This window comes from Carica papaya, chromosome 5 (genome assembly GCF_054855325.1).
Source record: "Carica papaya isolate Zhongbai chromosome 5, ASM5485532v1, whole genome shotgun sequence".
NCBI lineage: Eukaryota > Viridiplantae > Streptophyta > Magnoliopsida > Brassicales > Caricaceae > Carica > Carica papaya.
The window spans coordinates 36,770,234-36,784,531 of NC_142313.1; the positions used below are offsets into that span (position 1 = coordinate 36,770,234).

General features: G+C 40.0%; 12 pseudogenes; 10 read left to right on the forward strand and 2 right to left on the reverse strand.

The window, feature by feature from the left end:
* The first annotated feature begins 6,607 nt into the window (after positions 1 to 6,607).
* Positions 6,608 to 6,726, forward strand: LOC148265826 (5S ribosomal RNA; annotated as a pseudogene).
* Positions 6,727 to 7,257: 531 nt separating this feature from the next.
* On the forward strand, positions 7,258 to 7,376 carry LOC148265827 (5S ribosomal RNA; annotated as a pseudogene).
* A 206-nt stretch (positions 7,377 to 7,582) lies between these two features.
* Positions 7,583 to 7,701, forward strand: LOC148265828 (5S ribosomal RNA; annotated as a pseudogene).
* Positions 7,702 to 8,554: 853 nt separating this feature from the next.
* On the forward strand, positions 8,555 to 8,673 carry LOC148265829 (5S ribosomal RNA; annotated as a pseudogene).
* Positions 8,674 to 9,854: 1,181 nt separating this feature from the next.
* On the forward strand, positions 9,855 to 9,973 carry LOC148265830 (5S ribosomal RNA; annotated as a pseudogene).
* Positions 9,974 to 10,504: 531 nt separating this feature from the next.
* Positions 10,505 to 10,623, forward strand: LOC148265831 (5S ribosomal RNA; annotated as a pseudogene).
* A 582-nt stretch (positions 10,624 to 11,205) lies between these two features.
* Positions 11,206 to 11,323, reverse strand: LOC148265832 (5S ribosomal RNA; annotated as a pseudogene).
* A 724-nt stretch (positions 11,324 to 12,047) lies between these two features.
* Positions 12,048 to 12,166, reverse strand: LOC148265833 (5S ribosomal RNA; annotated as a pseudogene).
* A 941-nt stretch (positions 12,167 to 13,107) lies between these two features.
* On the forward strand, positions 13,108 to 13,226 carry LOC148265834 (5S ribosomal RNA; annotated as a pseudogene).
* Positions 13,227 to 13,431: 205 nt separating this feature from the next.
* Positions 13,432 to 13,550, forward strand: LOC148265835 (5S ribosomal RNA; annotated as a pseudogene).
* A 207-nt stretch (positions 13,551 to 13,757) lies between these two features.
* Positions 13,758 to 13,876, forward strand: LOC148265836 (5S ribosomal RNA; annotated as a pseudogene).
* Positions 13,877 to 14,081: 205 nt separating this feature from the next.
* LOC148265837 (5S ribosomal RNA) lies at positions 14,082 to 14,200 on the forward strand (annotated as a pseudogene).
* The last annotated feature ends 98 nt before the right edge of the window (positions 14,201 to 14,298 follow it).

Sequence of the window (14,298 nt, forward strand, 5' to 3'; positions counted from 1 at the left end):
ATCGAAAGAGTAGATTACTCCGCAACTGAAAAATATCCTTTGTAAAGGTCGTATGGCAGAACTACACACCAAGGGAGGCTATACGGGAGCTAGAAGCAGACTTTAGAGCCCAGTACCCCCAGTTGTTAGATCGAGAGTAAGAGGCAAATTTGAGGGACCAAATTTCTTTTAAAAGAGGGAGAGTTGTAGCAAAAAAAAAAAATTCTTTTTATTTTTATTATTATTATTTTATTTTAGTTTATTTTAATTTAATTTATTCCATATAAATATAAATAAGTATTAATAGAATTTAATTTAATTTAATTTATTTTAATAGAAATAATAATAATAATAATAAAAAGGGGTAAAAAAATTATTTAGGGATTTAATTGTAAACAATTTTGGAAAAAAGGGATGAAAATTTGGGTTCTGAGGGTATTTTTGAAAGAAAAATCAGAAACTGGGGTCAAAATATAATTTAAAAAAGTTGTGCCATGTCAGCTACCCGGTCAGCAGCCCCGGCCAACCAAGACTCGTCAGGTGGCAGAGATGCTGACACAGAAGGCCACGTGGGCGATCCGCGTGCGCGCGATCAAACGACTGAGATCCATTCCTGCGCGCACGGACGACCCAGATCAAAAATGCACATGGACAGCCCAGATTGCATCGCGCACGAATGGCCTAGATTGAATCTCGCACGGACGGCCCAGATTGAATCGCGATGGACGGCCCAGATTCATTTCCTATTTAATCTCGATCGAACGATTCAGATTAAAAGCGATGGACGACTCAAATTAAAAGCAGATGGGTATAAATAACCTCATTTGCAGCCAAACCCTAACCCTAGCCGCCAGAGCCCCTCGCCGGAGAAGACAGCCCAGCCGCCGGGAAGCCGACCACCGCCACCCACCGCCGTACCAGAGCAATTTTCGGCTGCCAAACGAGATAAAAATTCTACTCTTTGCTCAGAATTTGATTCTAAACTCACCTATGGCCAAATCAGAGCGAAAGCACTGGCCAATTGGCCAGAAAATACCGCCAAAGCCCAGTGGCGCTGCCGCAGGGTTCTCAGTTTTTGCCTCCGATGAGGCCCTTCCCGATTCCCGTTTGATGTGATTTTTCCACTGTTGTGGTCACCATTTCCTCCTCTACAGGTTGACTGGAGCAAAACACTCAACCGTGATGTGAGCTGGAGGAGCCACTGCACCGGAGAGCCCCACCGCCGGTAAGTTTTGATTTTTTTTGTTTTTTCGGCCCACCGAGTGTAACGACCCCAAAAATTAAAAGAAAATGTATATATTTATTCTAAGTGCGAAAGTGAAATAAAATAGATTATTATTAAGATCCCTTACATAATAATCAAAACATATTAAAGATGTGAAAGAATAAACTAACTAAAGAAAATACTATGAATGAATACTATAAGGAAAACTAATGAATCTTTAGACTTCTACTCGTCATCTTCCTGCGGAACGGGCTTGGGAACCCAGTCCTCCTGATCTGAAATGGTTAAGTAAGGAATAAGCTACACTATCCCTATAAAGATGTCACACTATCTCACTGTCACAGAAATAAAGGTTGGTAGAAAACAGAAACGACCAATAGAGTATAAATTATAACAAATTCATTTATCAATAATAAAACCCTTTACTGTTCACTTATCTTGGTGAGATTCATGAAAAAAACTTATGAAAACAATAACATTATAAACATCATAAGATCATGCACACTCTGTAACATAACACATATCATACTTTTGTATTTCAATCATCAGGCAACAAATTTTCTCTTTTATCAGCCTACTAGTATCCATGGAGATCCATAGAGGTCCCCGCTACACGTGAACCATTCACCTTAATTCCAGGGCTGTCCCCATACCTCGTCCAGTATGAGCGCCAAAATCATAAACCTCAATACCCCGTTCGGTATGAGGGTGAAGCGGGCCGTCCCCATACCCCGTATGGTATGAGTGCTAAAATATTTAAAGTCTCCATACCCCGTCTGATATGAGAGACCACGTTCCTGGTAGGGTTCCTTATGGACCCGGTCCATCCACCATCTCCCAAGATATCTAGTGAGCTGTCGACTTACCCATTTATCAATTTACATACCTTTTCTATTCTTTTCTTAGTTTTCTGTTTCTCACAAAATCATGAATATTTGAACCAATAACGAGCATCTAATAATGCAGGCATATCATCGAATTCACAAAAATCAAGTCATTATGAAATAAAAAGTGATTCATGCATTCAAAACCATAACATAAATAAATCAGATACCATAATGCATTTAAAACTGTAAAATAACTAACAGATCCGAGCTCCATTAGCAACCTTAATTAATTATACATATCTATTAATTCATAAAATACCGTTTTATCATTTATTAAGCTTTAATGTCGTGATAGGAAATAGGGTTAGGGATCCTTACTTGTTTCGGAGTCTGAAATCGTGTTCTCATTGCGCCTATAGGCAGTCCCTAGATTTTCTGAATTTTTTCTTAGAAACTGAAACACACTTCCGGTACCTGCACATATCCCCAAAAACCCCAAATTAGACCCAGGGCCTATTCGACCAATTTTAAAATTCTGGCACGGCGGCTCCGCCTTGCTCCGATGACGGCGCTGCCGCCCACAGCGGCAATCCGCCTCGGGTTGGCTGTTTCTGGCCGTTTTTGGCCAAATTTGGCCAAACTTGCATTAGTTCCTGTGATAAAACTCAAGGAACCCAGGGACCGCCCGTAGGCGCAGTGGAAATTTAGTTTTCTGCATTAAATCAAGTAAGGACCCCTCACCCTATCTCCTATCATGGAATTGATGTCTGAATAAATGATAATACTGTCTTTTGTACAAATTAAATAGATATGCATAATTAATTACGATTGCTAATGGAGCCCGAACCAGACATATTTCTCTATCAATTCCTGTTTGATTTATTTTACAGTTTAAATGCATTATAGTATCTAGTTTATTTATTCTATGATTTTGAATGCATGTATCACTGCTTACTTCACTGCTGTTTGATTTTGGGAATCTAAGATATACTTGCTTTGTTGGATGCACGTTACTTGTGTATGAATTGATGTTTGAGTTGGTAACGGAGACTAAAGACAAACAGGAATGGGATGGGATTTGATAAATGGATAAGATGACAGCCCACTAGATATCATGGGAGATGGTGGACGGACTGGGTTCATAGGGAACCCTACCGTGAACGTTGTCTCATACCGGACGGGGTATAGAGACTTGGTCATTTGGCGCCCATACCGGACGGGGTATGGGGACAGCTCGCTTTACCCTCATACCGGACGGGGTATTGAGGTTTATTGTTTTGGCACTCATACCAGACGGGGTATGGGACGGCCCTGGAATTAAGTTTATTAAGGAGAATGGTTCACGTGTAGCGGGGACCCCTATGGATCCCCATGGATACTAGTAGGCTAATAAAAAGGGGCAATTGTTGTTTGATGATTTGAATATAAAAGTATTATATGTGCTATGTTACAGATTATATATGAATTCATGATATTTATAATGTTATTCTTTCCGTAGGTTGTTTTTATGAGTCTCACTGCGGTAAGTAGACTGTAAATGGTTTGATTATTGATAAATGAATTTGATTAAAATTTGTGCTCCATTTGTTGTTTTTGGTTTTCTACCAACCTTTGTTTCTGTGACGGTGATATAGTGTGATGTCCTTACTAGGCTAGTGTAACTCATTCCTTATTTAACCATTTCAGATAAGAAGGACCTGGTTCCTGAGCCCGATCTACAAGAAGACAGTATTTCTCGTATTTCCTCTAGAGAACTTATTTCGTGATATTGTTTAGTATTTTTAAGTTATTGTGTAAGGGATGTTAACCTTAATCTTTTATTTAGCTTCCGCACTTAAATTATTATATGTATTTCCTTTTGAATTTATGGGGTCGTTACACCATGTACATACAATTGATTATTTGGAATTTTTATTCTTTTTCCTACCTTCATCATAATTTATCATGAGTAATTCCATCTAGAAAAGTGATCAAGTTTTTATAACTTGTTTTAAAAAATTATTTTTTGTATATCTTAGATTGTTTCCTTATATATATTTTTAATTCTTATTTTCTCAAAATAATAATATAAAATCTTTTTTAGCTCATAATACTATACATGTGGCATTTAACCATCTGAAACTAGATTGGACTAGACTAAAACTAAAAATAGAGGATCGTCTAAGTAAAAAACTAGACTGTTTTCTTTTAAGTTTAGTCAGTTCTCTATTTTATTAAAATATTTCTATTCTAAAAATTAATAAATAACAAATGAGATATATATATATATATATATATGTATATAATATACATATATATTAAATTGGAGTTTTTATATTTTTAATTTTTTTCTGATTTTTATACATATGTATTAAATTAATTTAATTGTTAGTTCGATTTAGTTGGATTAGAATGGATTAGACTCTTTTTTCTCAGATTTTCTCGATGGAGTACGAACCATATTTGGAGTGGTCCATATACTCCAATATAGCATAGATCTTCATAACTAATTAAGTGTAGGATAGGATTCCCAATATGTATAATTACATCTTACATGATATCTTTTCATTTTTTTTAACAATAAATTTCAAGTGAAAAATATTATTTATACATTAAACTTTAAATTATTATTTAAAAAACCTCAGTTATAATTATTAAATAAACATTAATAACTAAAATTTTAACATGTTAAAATTATCGTGCATGCCAACTTTTTTTTTTCTTACCTATTATTACAAAACATCATTTTGGGTCTCCTGCATTTATTATATCATTAATTCATATATTTACCCTCGATCTGAGTAGCATAAATGATCTCTATTATTTGTTGGATCTTTTCAAAGAAGAGACCTTTCAAGTTTGAGAGGAGAATCACTCATCATTATTAGGAAGAAGAAACCTCTGAAATCACGACCCACTAGGTTGCAGTGATGTCAAACGAGCTATGCATCAAAGAAGATGAAGCTAAAACATCAAAGAGCTATTACGAAATATGCGTATAGGGAAAGGAATATAATGAGATGTTAACCGCTGATAGCTGCGGCTATTTTTTTGTCGCAACTGCATAAGTAGACACGTGGCGACGAAGTTAGAGCAGCGAATAACATGATCACTTATCCGACAGTGGACTGCAAGTTAGTGCTGGAGCCAGATACATGTAGGGCTTTGATTCCGAAAGTTGTGATTGATCTGTGGGAAGATATTTTGTGCGAGAAAATGATTAAAGTGTCTGAAAGATTTTATTGTCCATACAAGAATTGCTCAACATTGTTGGTGAAGGACTTGGTTGATGAGAATCCAGGGGAGATTATTAGAGAATCAGAGTGTTTGTTATGCCACAGACTATTTTGTGCTACATGTTTTTTCCATGGCATTCAGGAATTGAGTGCGAGGAGTTTCAGAGGTTGAATGATGGGGAAAAAGCAACTGAAGATCTGCTAAGAGAGTTGGCCAAAGAGAGAAAATGAAGGTGGTGTCCTAACTGTAATTTCTATGTAGAAAAAATCGAGGGCTGCCCACATATTCAATGCAGGTCTATTTTTAACTCCCTAACACTTTTACTATTTACAATGTAAGTTCTAAACTAAACTTTATATTCAATTAGATTTAGGATTTTAATACTCATAAAATATAATTTAGAAAAAAAACTATATTAATATAGAAAATAATATAAGTATATTTTGCATGAACAAAAATTTTAGAAGAATAATAAGGTTTGAACTTATAAAATTGGTGAGTTAATTTAATTGTCTTACACGTGTAATGCTCAATTTTGTTATACATGTGGAGCAGAATGGACGAACACTCACCAGTTTTGTTGTGCAAGAGACTGACAAAAAAATACACTTTTATTATTATTAAGATGTCTATCATCTAGAACTAGAAATGCATCCAAGTAATTATGTTACATTACTTTTTTTTAAATTTTCTAGGATTTATAATTGTTTCTATCAATAATGAATGAAACAAATATCTTAAAATCGTTGCACATAATATGAATATATTTAATTATGATTTAAAATCATATGTTCGTCTACTAAGTTATCTCCCATATGAATTAGTCATATCATCGAAAGATGAAATTGAATGTTCTGAAATATTTGTTTTATTCATGATGTGTTTATATTTAATAGTGGTTCAAGTTCGTCTCATCATGTGTTAAATACTACTTATTAGTCATTCTTCTTAAATTTTTTTAGATATATCTTAACTTACAAAAAATTAAGAATTTACATTAGTATGTATTAAGTATGCTATAATAAAAATCAATTTATATATTCTAACAATTTATTTCATCAATTAATATGACTTTTCATAAGTTATGTTGTACTCATAGATAAATGAGCTTAAAAAAATTTACTTTAGATAGATTCTATAACTATTAATTAATACTAATGATAGTTATTTATATTAGTTGATATTATAATGAATTCTGAATTTATTAACTGTAACTATATTAGTATTTATTGTAATTTTAATCAATTGTCTAATAATAGAACGAGAAGGAGAGGTGCAGTGTGAACGCACAAGGAAACAAATGACGGGGGGGAGGGGGGAGGGAAGGGGGAATCTATGTATTTGCAATGCAGAATGAAACAGGTACGATCATACCAGCACTAATGCACCGGATCCCATCAGAACTATGCATTAAAGTGTGCTTGGGCAAGAGTAGTACTAGGATGGGTGACCTCATCGGAAGTACTCGTGTTGCACCTATTTTTTTGCAGATGGGTCGTTCGACGTTAAGCGCGACTGGAACTATGGTCCGCTGGTTTATTTACAAATGTGAGTCACGGCGTCGGGGCATTTTACTTGATATTAGAAGGAGAATAAGAGGTGCAGTGTGCACGCACAAGGAAATAAATGACGAGAGTGGGAAGGGAATGAGAAGAAGTGTATGTATTTGCAGCGCAGATTGAAACAGGTGCCATTATACCATCAGTAATTCACCGGATCCCATCAGAACTCCACAGTTAAATGTGCTTGGGCAAGTGTAGTACTAGGAGTTGTGACCTCTTAGGAAGTCCTCGTGTTGCACCTATTTTTTTTAATGTGGGGCGTTCGTCACTACGTGCGAGTTGAATTATGTTCCGCTGGTTTATTTGCAAATGTGAGTCACGTCACCGCAGCATTTTACTTGATATTATAACGAGAAGGAGAGGTGCAGTGTGCACGCACAATGAAACAAATGATAGGAGGGGGGAGGGAAGGAGAAGGAGTGTATGTATTTGCAGTGCAGAATGAAATAGGTGCAATCATACTTGCATTAATGCACCGGATCTCATCAGAACTCCGCATTTAAGTGTGCTTGGGCGAGAGTAGTACTAGGATGGTTGACTTCCTGGGAAGTCCTCGTGTTGCTCCTATTTTTTTGCAGATGGGTCATTCGATATTACGCACGACTGGAACTATAGTTCGCTGGTTTATTCACAAATGTGAGTCACGGCGCCGAGGCATTTTACTTGATATTAGAAGGAGAAGGAGAGGTGCAGTGTACACGCACAAGGAAACAAATGACGGGAGGGTGGAGGGAAGGAGAATGTGTGTATGTATTTGCAGTGCGTAATGAAACAGGTGAGATCATACCAGCACTAATGCACCGGATCCCATTAGAACTCCACAATTATATGTGCTTGGGCGAGAGTAGTACTAGGATGGGTGACCTCCTGAGAAGTCCTCGTGTTGCACCTATTTTTTTGCAGATGGGTCGTTCGATGTTACGCACGACTAGAACTATGTTTCACTAGTTTATTCGCAAATGTGAGTTAAGGCACTGAGGTATTTTACTTGATATTAGAACGAGAAGTAGAGATGCAGCGTGCACGAACAAGGAAACAAATAACGGGAGGGGGGACGGAAGCAAAAGGAGTGTATGTATTTGTAGCGCGGAATGAAGCAAGTGCGATCATACCAGCACTAATGCACCGGATCCCTTTAGAACTCTCTAGTTATTTGTGCTTGGGCAAGAGTAGTAGTAGGATGGGTGACCTCCTAGGAAGTACTCTATTGCACCTATTTTTTTGCAGATAAGTTGTTTGACGTTACGCGTGACTAGAGCTATGATCCGCTGGTTTATTCGCAAATGTGAGTCACGGCGTCGGGGTATTTTACTTGATATTAGAACGAGAAGGAGAGGTCAGTGTGCACGCACAAGAAAATAAATGATTAGAGGGTGGAGGGAAGGAGAAGATGTGTATGTATTTGCGGCGCGGAATGAAACAGGTGCGATCATATCAGCACTAATGCACCGGATCCCATTAGAACTCCGCTGTTATGTGTGCTTGGGCGAGATAGTACTAGGATTAGTGACCTCCTAGGAAGTCCTTGTGTTGCAACCATTTTTTTGCAGATGAGTCGTTCGACGTTACGCGAAACTGGAACTATGGTCTGTTGGTTTATTCGCAAATGTGAGTAGAGGCGCCATGGTATTTTACTTAATATTAGAAAGAGAAGCAGAGGTGCAATGTGCACACACAAAGAAACAAATGACGGGAGGGGGGAAGGAAGGAGAAGGAGTGTTTGTATTTGCAGCACAGAATAAAATAGGTCCGATCATACCAGCACTAATTCACCAGATCCCATCAGAACTTCGCAGTTAAGTGTGCTTTGGCGAGAGTAGTATTAGGATGAGTGACCTCTTGAGAAGTACTCGTGTTGCACCCATCTTTTTTGTAGATGGGTCGTTCGACGTTACGCACGACTGGAACTAAGATCCGTTGATTTTTTCGTAAATGTGAGTAACGACGCCGAGATATTTTACTTAATATTAGAATGAGAATGAGAGGTGAAGTGTGCAAGCACAAGGAAATAAATGACGGGAGGTGGGAGGGAATGAGAAGGAGTGTATGTATTTGCAGCGCAGAATGAAACATGTGCAATAATACCAGCACTAATATACCAGATCCCATCAGAACTCCACATTTAAGTTTGCTTGGGCAAGAGTAGTACTAGGATGGATGACCTCCTCGGAATTACTCATGATGCACCCATTTTTTTGCAGATGGGTCGCTCAACGTTACACGCGACTAAAACTATGGTCCGCTGGTTTATTCGTAAATGTCAATCACGGTGCAAAGCCATTTTACTTGATATTAGAACGAGAAGGAGAGGTGCAGTGTGCACGTACAAGGAAACAAATGACGGGAGGGGGGAGGGAAGGAGAAGGAGTGTATGTATTTACAGCACGGAATGAAACAGGTACAATTATACCAGTATTAATGCACTGGATCGCATCAGAACTCAGCAGTTAAGTGTGCTTGGGCGAGAGTAGTACTCTGATGGGTGACCTCCCAAGAAGTACTCATGTTGTACACATTTTTTTATAGATGGGTCGTTCGACGTTACACACGACTGGAACTATGTTCTGCTGGTTTATTCGAAAATGTGAGTCACGGGGCTGAGGCATTTTACTTGATATTAGAACGAAAAGGAGAGATGCAGTGTGCATGCACAAGGAAACAAATGATAGGAGGGGGAGGGAAGGAGAAGGAGTGTATGTATTTGCAGCGCATAATGAAATATGTGCGATTATACTAGAACTTATGCACCTGATCCTATCAGAACTCCGCTAATAAGTGTGTTTGGGCGAGAGTAGTACTAGGATGGGTGACCTTCTAAGATGTCCTCGTATTGCACCCATTTTTTTGCAGATGGGTCATTCGACGTTACGCGCGACTGGATCTATGGTCCGCTAGTTTATTCACAAATGTGAGTCATGGCGCCAGGGTATTTTACTTGATATTAGAACGAGAAGAAGAGGTGCAGTGTGCACGCACAAAGAAACAAATGACGGGAAGGGGGAGGGAAAGAGATGAAGTGTATGTATTTGCAGCACGGAATGAAACATGTGCGATCATACGAGCACTAATGCACCGAATCCCATCAGAATTTCGCAGTTAAGTATGCTTGGGCGAGAGTAGTACTAGGATGGGTGACCTCCTGGGAAGTTCTCGTATTGCACCCATTTTTTTGTAGATGGGTCCTTCGACGTTGCGCGCGACTGGAATTATGGTTTGCTGGTTTATTTGCAAAAGTGAGTCATGGCACCGGGGCATTTTACTTGATATTAGAACGAGAAAGAGAGGTGCAGTGTGCACGCAAAATGAAACAAAAAACAGGAGGGGGGAGGGAAGGAGAATGAGTGTATGTATTTGCAGCGCGGAATGAAACAGGTGTCATTATACTAGCACTAATTCACTGGATTCCATCAGAACTCAGCAGTTAAATGTGCTTGGGTGAGTGTAGTACTAGGAGTGGTGACCTCCTGGGAAGTCTTTTTGTTGCACCCATTTTTTTGCAGATGGGTCGTTCAACGTTACACACGAATGAAACAATGGTTCGCTGGTTTATTCGCAAATGTGAGTCACGGCGCCAGAGCATTTTATTTGATATTTGAACGAGAAGGAGAGGTGCAGTGTGCACGCACAAGGAAACAAATGACGGGAGGGGGGAGAGAAGGAGAAGGAGTGTATGTATTTGTAGCGCAGAATGAAACAGGTGCAATCATACCAGCACTAATGCACTGGATCCCATCAGAACTTCGCAGTTAAGTGTGCTTGGGCGAGAGTAATACTAAGATGGGTGACCCCCTGAGAAGTTCTCGTGTTGCACTCGTCTTTTTCTTAATATTCTTCGTGCATCCATTTATAGTCCTCTACGTGATAAGAGTGTCATTAAGAGAATCGTAAATAATAGAACAAGTAAAACAGAGGTGCGGCAGGTGGTCCGTTTATCTGGACGTGAGTCGAGGCAACGGGGCATTTTTCTTGATATTATAACTAGAAGTAGAGGTGCGGTGTTCACACATAATGAAACAAATCACTAGAGGGGGGAGGAAAGAGAACGGGTATATGTATTTGAAGTGAGGAATTGGACGGATGGGGTCATACTAGCACTAATGCATCAAATCCCATCATAATCTGCAGTTAAGTGTGTTTGGGCGAGAGTAGTACTAGGATGAGTGACCTCCTGCGAAATGCACCGACACCTCGACTCACGTCAGAACAAAGGACCGCCCACTGTACCTCATTTTTCTTTATTCTACTATGTAAGATATCGCAATGACACTCTTATCACGTGGTAGACTATAAATGAATGCACGAAAAAATAGTAAGCAAAATTTTCTGGCGACGCAACTCACACCAGCGGATTGTGGCTCCGATCACATGTCTCGTTTTACGCTCCGTTTATAAAAAGACAGTGCAACACGAGGACTTCTCAGGAGGTTACCAATCCTAGTACTACTCTCGCCCAAGCATGCTTAACTGTATAGTTCGATGGGATCTGGTGCATTAGTGCTGGTATTATCACACCCCTTCCATTCCGTATTGCAAATACATATATTCCTTCTCTTTTCCTACCCGTCATTTTTTTTCGTTGTGCGCACACATTGCATCTCTGTTTCTAGTTCTAATATCAAGAAAAATGCCTCAGCACCTCGACTTATGCGCAGATTAAAGGACCACCCGCCACACCTTTTTTTTTCGTTGTTCTACTATGTAAGATGCTCGTAATGGCTCTCTTATCACGTGGTGGATTATAAATGAGTGCATAAAAAAAAGTAAGCAAAATGCCCCGGCGCGGCGACTCACTTATAAATGAACCAGCAGACTATGGCTCCGGTCGCCTGTAATGTTTGGTGCCCTGTCCGCAAAAAGATGGGTGCAACACAAGCACTTCCCAGGAGGTCACTCATCCTAGTATTACTCTCACCAAAACACGCTTGATTGCAGATTATGATGGGATACGATGCATTAGTGCTAGTATGATCCCACCTGTCCTATTCCTCACTTCAAATACATATACCCCTTCTCTCCCCCTCCCCCCTCCCATCATTTGTTTCGCTCTGTGTGGACACCGCACCTCTACTTCTAGTTGTAATATCAAGCAAAATGCCTCGTTGCCTAGATTCACGCCCAGATGAACGGACTACCCGTCGCACCTCTGTTTTGCTTGTTCTATTATTTACGATGCTCGTAATGACACTCTTATCACGTGGTGGGCTATAAATAGATGCATGAATAATATTAAGAAAAAGACGGGCGTAACACAAGTACTTCCGAGGAGGTCACCCATCCTAGTACCACTCTCGCCCAAGAACACTTAACTACGGAGTTCTGATAGGATCCGGTGCATTAGTGCTGGCATGATCGCACTAATTTCATTCCGCGCTGCAAATACATACACTCCTCCTTCCCTCCCGCTCCCGTCATTTGTGTCCTTGTGCGTGCACACTGTATCTCTCCTACTCGTTCTAATATCAAGTAAAATGTCCCGGCGACATGACTCACATTTGCGAATAAACTAGCAGACCATAGTTTTAGTCGTGCATAAGGTCGAACGACCCATCTACAAATAAATTGGTGCAACACAAGGACTTCATAGGAGGTCACCCATTCTAGTACTACTATCACCCAAGCACACTTAACTGCGGAGTTCTAATGGGATTCAGTGCATTAGTGCTAGTATGATAGCACCTGTTTCATTTTGTGCTGCAAATACATACACTCCTTTTCCTTCCCTCCTTCCTCCTGTCATTTTTTTCCTTGTGCGTGCACACTGCACCTCTTATTCTCGTTCTAATATCAAGTAAAATGTCACGACGCCATGACTCACATTTGCGAGTAAACCAGCGGACCATAGTTCCAGTAGCGCGTAATGTCGAACGACCCATCTGTAAAAAAATAAGTGCAACATGAGAACTTCCCACGAGGTCACCCATCGTGGTACTACTCTGCCCAAACACACTTAACTGCGGACCATAGTTCCAATCGTGCGTAGCGTCGAATGACCCATCTGCAAAACAATAGGTGCAAAACGAGGACTTCCTAGGAGGTCACCCATTATAGTACTACTCTCGCCCAATCACACTTAACTGTGGTCCTCGTGTTGCACCTATTTTTTTTAGATGGATCGTTCGACGTTACGCGCGATAGAAACTATAGTCCGCTGGTTTATTAGCAAATGTGAGTCACGACGTTGGGATATTTTACTTGATATTAGAACGAGAAGCAGAGGTGCAATGTGCACGCACAAGAAAATAAATGACGGGAGCGGGGAAGGAGAAGGTTTGTATGTTTTTGAAGAGCAGAATGAAACAGGTGCGATCATACCAGCACTAATGCACCGGATCCCATCAGAACTCCGCAGTTATGTTTGCTTGGGCGAGAGTAGTAGTAGGATGGGTGACCTCCTGGGAAGTACTCGTGTTGCACCCATTTTTTTGCAGATGATTCTTTCGACGTTATGTGCGACTTGAATTATGGTCTGTTGGTTTATTCGCAAATGTGAGTCATGGCACCATGGCATTTTACTTGATATTAGAACGAGAACGCGAGGTGCAGTGCACACGCACAAGGAAACAAATGACGGGAATGGGAATAAAGGAGAATGAGTGTATGTATTTGCAGTGCAAAATTAAATAGGTGCGATTATACCATCACTAATGCACTGGATCCCATCAGAACTCTGCAGTTAAGTGTGCTTGAGCGAGAGTAGTACTCAGATGGGTGACCTTCTGGGAAGTCCTCATGTTGCACCAATTTTTTTTTCAGATGGGTCGTTCAACGTTACGCGCAACTGGAAATATGGTCCGCTGGTTTATACGCAAATGTGAATCAAGATGCAGAGGCATTTTAATTAATATTTGAATGAGAATGAGAGGTGCAGTGTGAACGCACAAGGAAACAAATGATGGGAGGGTGGAGGGAAGGAGAAGGAGTGTATGTATTTGCAGCACGAAATGAAACAGGTGCGATCATACCAGTACAAATGCACCGGATCCCATCAGAACTCCGCAGTTAAGTTTGCTTTGGGGAAAGTAGTACAAGGATGGGTTACCTCTAGGGAAGTTCTCGTGTTGCACCCATTTTTTTTCAGATGATTGTTTCGACGTTACGCGTGACTAGAACTATGGTCCGTTGGTGTATTCGCAAATGTGAATTGCGGTGTCGTGGCATTTTACTTGATATTAGAACGAGAACGAGAGGTGCAGTGCGCACGCACAAGAAAACAAATGACGAGAGGGGGAAGAAAGGAAAAGGACTGTATGTATTTATAGCGCGAAATTAAACAGGTGCGATCATACCAGCACTAATGCTCCAGATCCCATCAGAACTCCGCAGTTAAGTGTGCTTGGGAAAAAGTAGTACTACGATGGGTGACCTCTTGGGAAGTCCTCGTGTTGCACCAATTTTTTTTTCAGATGGGTCGTTTGACGTTACGCGCGACTGGAACTATAGTCCGCTGGTTTATACGCAAATGTGAGTCATGTCACCGGGGCATTTTACT